The 10544-nt window shown below is 34.6% G+C and overlaps 1 pseudogene; it reads right to left on the bottom strand.

The window, feature by feature from the left end:
• Window positions 1-6439: 6439 nt before the first annotated feature.
• LOC127122463 (probable receptor-like protein kinase At5g59700) lies at window positions 6440-9123 on the bottom strand (annotated as a pseudogene).
• Between the last annotated feature and the right edge of the window lie 1421 nt (window positions 9124-10544).

The following is a 10544-nucleotide window of genomic DNA, read 5'->3' on the forward strand; positions in this document are numbered from 1 at the left end:
TAATTAATTTTCCTTGATAATTAATAGAGTTCAATATTGTAAATCAGACATAATTTTTTCTCCTCATACAAAATTAATTAATTTCTTAATTTTTGTAAATATCCGAAATATTTTATAACTTGAAACGGAAGAGGGAGTAAAATGTTTTTTTTTACAAATGTTAAATTAATTATGTGTTGATTGTTATGCCTCTAAAAAAATAAAATTAAATGTTTTTTCAACAATAAAATTTATATAAAAGAATTATAATCCTTTTTAAAAAATTATATTAATTCAAAATATTCTTTGATGCAAACATACTGAGATAAAAAATAACAAATCATCAAGAATTACCATCATCAAGTAGCATGAGGATAAAACCATTTAGAAAGCAAAATAATAAAATAAATCAAAGCATTATCAAGTGCTTGCAAGATGATACGTGCTTAAAATTAGAAACCAAGAAAATATAATTAGAGTAAAAAAATGGATTAACTTGAAATTAACAATAAAAAAAATTAGTTTTTGATTTTGAACTTAAGAGAATTTATTTTTTGAAAATTAGATTGAAATAACTTTGCCAACTTTAAAGGAGGATGATTTATTAGTAAGTAATAAGAGTCCAAAATATTGATGTTGGATGAGCGTCCAAACGGATTCTTAGAGCGCCCCAAGTTGGTATAGGTTGCCTGAAATGCATGACAAGTCGTCTTATTGGGCTTGGGCCTACCCGCATGAGCCGAACTATTTTCCCTCCTAATTCAACTGATGAGGTATGGTGTCGGGAGATAATGCAGATATGATAAGGTCTACAAAGGGAGGTTGAATAGACGGTTCCCCTTAAAACAACTAAGTGTTTTTAAAAAGTTAATTTTAAAAAATTAGATTTAGAGCATGGAAGGAAAAGATTATGAGTGGAAGAAAAACATAATAAATGGATTTGATATCATATGTTTCATGATTATCATAGAGACAATTGTTCAAACAAAATCATTAACTCAAGTACATTTGAAGTTGGTTTAACAAGCAATTTAAATCCAAAAACTTAAGTTCAATATAAACTCAATTCAAGAGATGAATATTTATCAAATTTAAATGTATCACAGACCTACACTTATATGATAGAACACTATAAGAAAGATCTTGTTCTATATGAAATTTTAATGATGAATTATACTTACATACATAATACAATGTGTTCCGTTCGGGAAGCAGAAATGAATGCAATTGAAGAACTGACAATGTTGAACGACGACTCTGTTCTCCTTTTTAGTAGCACGAAGCTAATATGCATGGTTAACACTTCAACTCCAAAGTCAGTTTAAGATTCAAGTTGAGTATAATGAAGGTGTAAATTATAAATCTTATCTTGCTCTTAGCATATAACTTATAAGTATAGTGGATTTGAGATAGATTGGGTTATGGTCATTTGTGCTTTTGACCGGTCAAGAACAGTTGTCCCCAAGGCTTTACCGAGCAATGAAGAAGTTAAGGGAAGCCTTAAGTACCTTTGACCTTCCTCCATGACGTGATTCGATATGGAATGAAACTGAAACACTTGGGATCATTTTTGAAAAATTAACAAGAAACATTCGAATTTAATAGGGTTCCATCATTGAAATGCTTCGCCGCCCTTTCCTGACACGTGTAGTGACATGACCAGCTAGGGTATGGCACAATTTCCAAATTACTTGAGTACACTCTAGTTTGCGTGTATCTATGAGTGGAAATCTAGTCGTTAATCTTGTGATTTCTTTCTATAGTTGGTATTTATCCTTTAGTTTTTGTTGCTTATAAATAGGGTAAGTCGGGTATTTAGAAGCTTTCACAACATTTAGCATTCAAACTGACATTTATTTTTCAAAAAACATCTTCATTCCTTCTCCCTTGAGAGTATCACCGGAAGCGATTCAATGATTCGCTTAAAGCTTTCTCCTTCTTTCATTACTCTAGCTTCACTAATCTCCAAAAATTAGGTACCATTTTAACTCAAGCTTTATCTTTAACATTTCCTATTTTCTAGTCAGGATGAGCGATAAAACGACTGACCTGGAGAGTGGTTATGAAGTTGAAAATTGATTTGCTTCTACAATGAAAATTATAGTCTTATATTTGGTAAGCCCTAGGCTAGGACGCTATTTCCCAACAGATGGGCCGCCTATATGGAATCTATGGGAATCACACAGGAGGGTCTGTAGACGTGGGAGCCACACAAGGGAAATTCCTCACTGACTCGAAAAAGATAGGAAATCAATAAACCTCCGTAGTATGTCGGGAGCGGTTAATGCCACATCCAGCGGGAAAAAACCTAGGCCTCGAGAATCCCTATAAATACGCTATCTCTCAAGGGGATAAAGGATTGATTCTCAAGACATACACATTTAACACTACTCATATAAAACTACACTCCTAGTAGCTCTAACACCGTCAACCTAACTGCCCGCATACAACCCAGAAGCGTCGGCCACCAACAGGGCCTCTCACCTCACATGAGTTGGTCCCTCAAACAGCCTCAAAAACCACTATACAAGGCTACTCTCTGTCGTGAGTCAACCCTCACCCCCAAATTCTTATTATACCTACTAAGGCATGTGAGTCTCCCTGACCTTGTATGAGGAACACGTACACCATCTACTTTTTAGACAGTACAGTGGTTGTTAGACGATATACAATGATCTTGAGGGGGGGGGGTGAATAGATTCCAAGTAAAAAACTTTAACAAAAATTTATTTTGAAAATTCTTATAGCGAGCGGATGTGGCCCAGATCGAATTGTCTAACTGAACTACTATCAAAAAGCTCGAATATGCATAAGTTCAATCAAAGTATGATAATGAACACAAACTAGATAAAAATACTTTCAACCACAACAAATTTAATATTATGCTAAAAGTATAGAGTATTCCCAATGATAGAACACCAAAAATGTATTTGAGACAAATTATCGAACACCTTGGGTGAAATCAATTTCGTTTAGAATTTTGTATGATTTTGTTGATCTTCAAATACAATCATAATCTAATACATCGTGACCGACTCAACAAAACCTTTTTCAAATGGTTTTTAAACGACCAAGTGTATTAATCTCACAATTGATGAATTCAAAAATTTACAAATGAAATGTAAACGAGATAGATAGAGAGAGAGTACACAAGGATTTGTTTAGGTAATCTCCAATCGGCCTCGCTATGGGTACGTTTTTCCTCAATTCAAACTTGACTTAAGATAATGAAATTAACCTTACTTTGTAAAAGTAGTACATAAGAGAAATGAATGCATGGAAGAAGAGACATATATTTTGAAAATCCATTGAGAGGTAAAGATAAATGGGAAGCAAAAATATATCTTTCTAAAATTAGTTATTAAACTCTGTAAATTATTAAGTTGTGTTGCTCTTCTTAGAGTCTTATGCATGTTCTAAGTTCTATCTTCAACCACCAATACTACTATCAATAAATTAAAGTCAGACTTAGTATATGCAAGAAACATATTAAAATAACAACCTAGTTAAGATAGAAGTGATAAAAATATTCGACTACCAAACGTACAACATTTAAAGTTCTAATTTTGGAATAACAAAAAGTATAAATCATAGTACTACTTTTCTATGAGTCATGGAGTTTTAATTTAATACTCGAGCATTAATTATTCTTATTACCTTCTAAATGTTGCTTAAGTAAAATGTATATGTTATTCCATGTTTGAATTTGGTGTATGTCTCAAATTATAAATTAGTTTTATATACAACTTTAATGATTTTTTTTAATATACTCTCTATGTGGTAAATGAATTTTATATCATATGTTTCATGATTATCCTAGAGACAATTGTTCAAACAAAATCATTAAAGTATTCAGTTGTGTGGCTCTTCTTATAGTCAAGTGCAAAGTATTCAGTTGTGTTGCTCTTCTTAGAGTCTTGTGTGTGTTCTTAGAGTCTTGTGTGTGTTCTGAGTCCTATCTTCAAACACCAATACTATTATCAATAAAGTCAAGTAAGACTTATCATGTGCAAGAAGCATATTAAAATAACAATCTAGTAAAGATATAAGTGATAAAAAAATTTGACTATGAAAAATACAAAATTTTAAGTTCTAATTATGGAATAACAAAAAGTATAAATCATAGTACTAGTTTTCTATAAGGCATAGAGTTTTAATTTAATACCCGACCATTAATGAAAATGATTACTATATGTGTTAACAAATCTTGTCTCTTAATTATTTTTATTACTCTCTAAATGTTGCTTAAATAAAATGTATATGTTATTCCAGGTTTGAATTAGGTGTATCTCTCTAATTATAAATTACTTTTGTAAAAAAATTATCTTAAATTGTATCACTTTACCATTCTAATACAACTTTAATAATTTTTCAATTATTATATATATATATATATATATATATATATATATATATATATATATATATATATATATATATATATTCTTAATTATTTTTCCTTGATAATTAATAAAGTTTTATATTGTAAATTAATCATATTTTATTCCCTCATATAAAATTAATTTATTTCTTAATTTTTGTAAATATCCAAAATATCTTATAACTTTAAGCGAAAGAGGGAGTAGTATTTTTTTTCTTTTGCAAATGTGAAATTAATTATGTGTTGATTGTTATGCCTTTAACAAAATAACCTTAAATATTTTTTTCAACAATAAAATTTATATAAAAGAATTATAATTCTTTTAATAAATTATATTAATTCAAAAATTCATTATTGCAAAAATGTTGAGATCAAACAATAATAAATTACCTACAATTACAATCCTAAATTGCATTAGGATAAAACCATTTAGAAAGTAAAATAATAAAACATATCAAAGCATTATCAAGTGCTTGCAAGAGGATACATGCTTAAAAGTAGAAAGCAACAAAATATAATTAGAGTAAAAAAATGGATTATCTAGAAATTAATAATCACAATAAAAAAAATTACTTTTTAGTTTTGAACTAAAGAGATTCTTTTTTTTTAAAATTAGATTGGAATAACTTTCCCAAAGGAGGATGATCTATTAATAAGTAATAAGAGTCCAAAACATTGATATTGGGCTAGCCCCCAATCAGGTTATTAGGGCGCCCAAAGTTGGTCTGGGTTGCCTGATGTGTATGATAAGTCGTCTTACTGGGATTGGGCCTACCCTCCTGAACTGAACCATGTTTTCCTCTTAATTCAACTGATGAGGCACATTGTTGGGAGAGAATGCAGATATGATAAAGTCTAGAAAGAGATGTTAAATAGACCGTTCCCCTTAAAATAATTAAGTTTTTTTAAAAGGTATTGTTCTAAATGAGATTGTTGAGAAGAATTTTTTGCAACCTACGAAGGTGGTTTGCTGATGTTCTAACTGTCAAAAATATCAACGGAACTGCATTATTCGAGTAACAATGTAATTTATATTGCAGCAGACTACATTGAGAGCTATCTTTGAAATATCATAAAAGAGATTACTAGATTAATATACCATGAACTGGACCATATATTGCAATGGAGTGGAAACGGTGAGGCTCCTTCGGGACTCACAGAAGGCATAACAAATTTTGTTAGGATGAAGGGTGAATAGGCTTTAGATCAATGAAATTCTGCAGGTATAGGAAGTCGATGGGACCAATGATATGAGATAACAACTCACTTTTTACTCTAATGTGAAAATATCAAAAGCGGATTTGTGGTGAATTTGAACGCGAAGTTGAAAATAGGTTATAGTGAGAATTACTTTAATGACCGACTAGGTAATTCAGTTTCTCATATGTGGCATGACTGCAAAGCAATGCATAATAATAACACTAGCTAAATAATAAGGAAACTATAGTTGATGCTAATAAGGAAATATGTGATCTATATGTAATATCATAACATAGTTGTGCTAACCTAAAGAGAAAGATATTATCACAAAGTAAACGAGGACGAATAATATCAGAAAGAAAACATGTAATGTTTCTCTAATATCAGAACAAAGTTGTGCTAACCTAAAGAGAAAGATAATATTAGAACAAATCAAGAAGATAAAAAAGATCACATACCCTCCTCCGATATTACCAACCCTGAGAACACTCTTGTCAAAGAAAAATCAGTTGTTGTGTACTGTGTAGCAAGTTCCACTATACTGTCGGAATTATCTTCGGCAGCCGAACCATGAAGAGCAACTTCTTGAAATTGAAGACAACACTCCAAATTCCACAAAACATCCCTCATGGAGGGTCTGTCAGCACCACGATCTGCAACGCATCTTTCCACTTTTTCCATAAACCTCTTTAGGGAATCAGGATCAATATCCCCTATAATCAAATGTGGATCGATGATTTGATCCGACTGCCCTTTCTGAATTTAATTGATCACACAATCTTTCAAATTGAACGTATCACTAGGAAGTGATGGATCAATGACCGGTCTTGCACATAGTATTTCAATGAGGACTACTCCAAATGAATAAACATCAGATTTTTACGTAATTTGCTCTCGCATAAAATACTCGGGATCGAGGTATCCAAAAGTTCCCTTGACACTGGTGCTGACATGCGCCTCATGGGCAATAGGACATGTTCTTGATATGCCAAAGTCTCCAACTTTGGCATTGAGATTTTCTCCCAATAAAATGTTCACTGATTTCACGTCCCGATGAATGACCGCGGTAGGATAAGTTGTGTGTAGATAATTTAGTCCTTTTTCCGCTCCAATGCACACATTCAATCTTTCATTCCATGATAAACTTTTAAGACTAGAACCTTACAAATGACTTCTCAAAGTTCCTTTTTCAACGAACTCGTAAACCAAAATTAATTTGTGATTCTCGTCGCAGTAACCGATCAATGACACTAAATTCCCATGGCGGAATTTAAATAGGGTTTCAATTTCAGCCCTAAACTCTTGAATGGCCTGACGAGAAGTTTAACTCCCTCTCTTTACAGCCACCTTTCTTCCATCCCTCAGTTCTCCCCTATACACTTTGCAAAATCCTCCTACTCCAATAACGAGAGATTCATCAAAATAATTCGTGCTTTCTTCCACTTTAGAAAGAGAGAGAAGGTACTGATACTCTCTTCTTCATATTGTGTTTGATGTGGTTGTGACATTTGTAGTGGTTGTCGTGTTTTCACTGAGCTCCTTCTGTTTTGTTATAAATCTTCTTCTCCTTTAAATTAGTATCCAAACAATTCACAAGATGATAAGAACGACTACACCAACAATAATGACACCTGAGATGATTCCAATGTTAGTGGCAGGAGGAGTGGAAGTCGCCGGAGGAGAAGGTGGAGAAATATGAGGGGAAGTTGGATGACGTGGTGGTGGTGGGTAATCTGTAATAACAAAGGGGTAAGGTGGAGAGCATGGGAATTGTTTCTTGGAATCCATGAGAGAAAACACAGAGGAAATGCAGAGGAAATGAAGGGTTGCAAACAGAAGTCATAAAATGTGATGAATGGAAGAAGAAGAATATGATAACGAAGGGGGTGTCATTGTTGATAGCAAATAATGGCAAGCGCTACAGAGAAGAATTTACCAGGTAGAGTAATGTTATGACTTGTGTTGATATGCAAATCTCCTTTAAATGAAACAAGTTGGTACACTTCTCTTACTTCTCACTTCAATTGCATGACAATGGTAACATATTTTTCTATTCCTTTTTTTATTAATTTAATTATTCTTTTAATTATAAATTATCATCTTTTTTTAAATATATTATACTTAAATTTATTTATAATTTTACTCCTCAATTTTTAATGTTTATCTCCTTACTCTTAACTTTATTTAATTTTTCTCTTAAATTTAATGTTTAAGTTATATTGTATGTGTTGTAATTATTAAATATTTTAAATAGTTATAATATAACTTTTATAATTATAATTGTTAACAAATAATTCTTATGTTATGTTTTATTTTACTAGAATTTTATTTTTAATTGACAAACATTTTGATTTGTGCTCGTTGAACATTTCAGTGTGATGATGATTGGATTGTGGTAATGGCAGTTTTTCAATTTGAATTTGAGTATTTAAAGTCTTTAGCGTATTCACTTTTTTTTAGCAACCAAACAATGATATATATTAACTAAAATTATGCATTGACCATAATAACAAACTGTTACAGCAGAAAAACAGACACCGATACCATATCCACCCACCCATTTTACTTTAAACCCAAGAACCTGATAAATGAGGAAATTACAAAAAAAAAAAAAAACATACCAACAGTAATGGACATAATTAGACCCCAACTTCCAAACCAAACCCAGACTAAAATGTTGGCACATTATATACTGTGGAAATTGGTAAACAACCACTGGTCCTCCTTGGTCTTAAAACGAAGGGTTACTTGCAGGATCGACCAGTTGATCCTAGGACATGTGCTAGTGCAAGTGGGACTTGTTCGGACTTTCGACGGAATGACTCTGTGGGGAACGTCTCCCAACAAAGTGTCGAACAAGTGTAGGGGTTTTCCACACGAACGGTTTTAGACAATGTTATCGCCTGCAGGTGACTTGTGACCGAAAGCACTATAACATTCAAAAGATGTATACTACGAACACGCTTTTGGTAAACTTTATGATCGCGATAGAGTCAGTGTCGACAGCGTAAACGACAACGTAAAATGATAAATCAAAAGAAAAGGAAATTAAGATAAAATGTTCAACGGGAACAATTGAAAAGTAGGGAAGTTGCATTGAAATAAATGTGGTGATTCACGTACATAACACTCTCAGAGAAACTCTTTCTTCCTCGCGCTAGGAATGGGAAGTTTTCTTACAAGTGGTTTCGTAGTACAAAGTGAACACCTCTAGCCCCTTGTGGGATACTCCTATTTATACTAAACTAGAGGAACTACTCCTAAAATAACTTCCTAGAAGCTAGCGGATGTTGTGACCCACGCTTTGCATAACCACTGCACCCATGTCTTGCTAACTGCTCCACGTTGTGGCACTCTTTTTTCCTTTTGGAACTGCTATTTTATTTTAAATTTCCAATTTCTCCCGCCCAGATGTTAGGGCGAAGCTGTCTCCTGCACCTTTCCTTAGAATTCCTTAAGTCCCAAACCTAGCGTTGGTCGACAAAATGACCTGCCGACGGAGATGTCGTTTCCTGTCGACCTCCTCTTTTAGTATGCTTTTCTTTCTTGATTGCGTTCGACATCTTTTATCTTTGGGTAGGGTATGATCCCCCTAATCATAGGACTCTTTCATTACATGTGCTTTCACACTGCCTTAGGGATATTTCGTGGTAACAAAATGCCCCCCAGAGATGCCATTTTCGACTGCCGATGATGATGATGAGACGATGGCATCTCTGAAACTGTCGGCTTACCCTTTACTGTTCCCGCTTCTACTTAGTGGGGTCTCTGTGTATCCCACATGGGTGACGTCAGACAATCATGGCGAGTGTTTCTACTTCTCCTCGAGACGCACAAAATCATGTCTACGTCACTTCACATCTCTAAACTGAACGTGTTTTGTATTTTCGTATACCTTCTCTCCTCCACGTGTCTGTAGGCATGGGAACGTGCGTGTACATGTCGGGCATGGAAGTGTAACCGCTCCCTCTTCTTTGCTCAGGGTTTAAGGGCTATAAAACCCTCATTCTTCTTCCTTCTTCTCTTTTTTGGCACTCTTCGTTCAGTATTCACTTGTCTTCATTTGTCTTCTGCTTTTTCTGTGAAAACATCTCCTACTTCATAACGCAGAACCGTCTTGTTATCTCCATGGCCACCTCCAACAAAACTTCAGTTGCTGAACTCTCGCACCCTATCAACATTGATGGCAGGGAATACGTCCCTGAGCCTCCATTGGTAGAAGAAAAGGAGAAAATATGGCGTTCTCAGGTATTGATTCCTTTCTCTCTGGCTAATGAACCCTTAACTTTTCTAGGTCCTCTCCCAGAAAACCGACAGCCAGAGATCACTAAAAATGACTCTTCCCTCTTTCCCGCCAGTCACATTTCTGAACCTGTGAAATCTTCTCAACAACCCTTCTCCCTTCGATACGTCGATAGGAACTTCAGAACCGCCCCCCCCCCCCCCAAGGAATTGTCCTAAGTTTTGTGCTTGGATGGATCGGTTGGAAACGGAAAAAATCGACCACTGAAAAAGAACAGGCATTTATACCCTCTTGCAGATTGCCCGCTGTGGCCCTCCCTAGTCTTGTGGCATGTTATTAGCCACCCTTGAATTCTGGGAGAGTTCGACCAAATCCTTCCATACTAGATGTGGCATGATCACGCCAACACTTTTAGACATTGCTGCCATCACTGGCTTGAGACCGTCTGGCGAGGTCTTCGACTCCGAAGCTGTAGCGCCAGTTTCTTTGAAATTCGACGTTGGTGACTCTCACAAACCAACATAGAAAAACTTCATTGACCATCATGCCACTTCCGCAGGTCCTGTGACCGATGAGGAACACGTGGTTTTTTTGACCCTTTGGCTATCCTGTTTCGTCTTCTGCTCACGGTCGATGCAGGTAGCTAAGCATTTTGCCCTCCTGGCGACTCAATTGCACCAATGACGTGATGTCACCTTAGGCCAACTGATATTAGCCTCTCTCTATGAGTCTCTATCCGAG

Source organism: Lathyrus oleraceus, chromosome 2 (genome assembly GCF_024323335.1).
Source record: "Lathyrus oleraceus cultivar Zhongwan6 chromosome 2, CAAS_Psat_ZW6_1.0, whole genome shotgun sequence".
Lineage (NCBI taxonomy): Eukaryota > Viridiplantae > Streptophyta > Magnoliopsida > Fabales > Fabaceae > Lathyrus > Lathyrus oleraceus.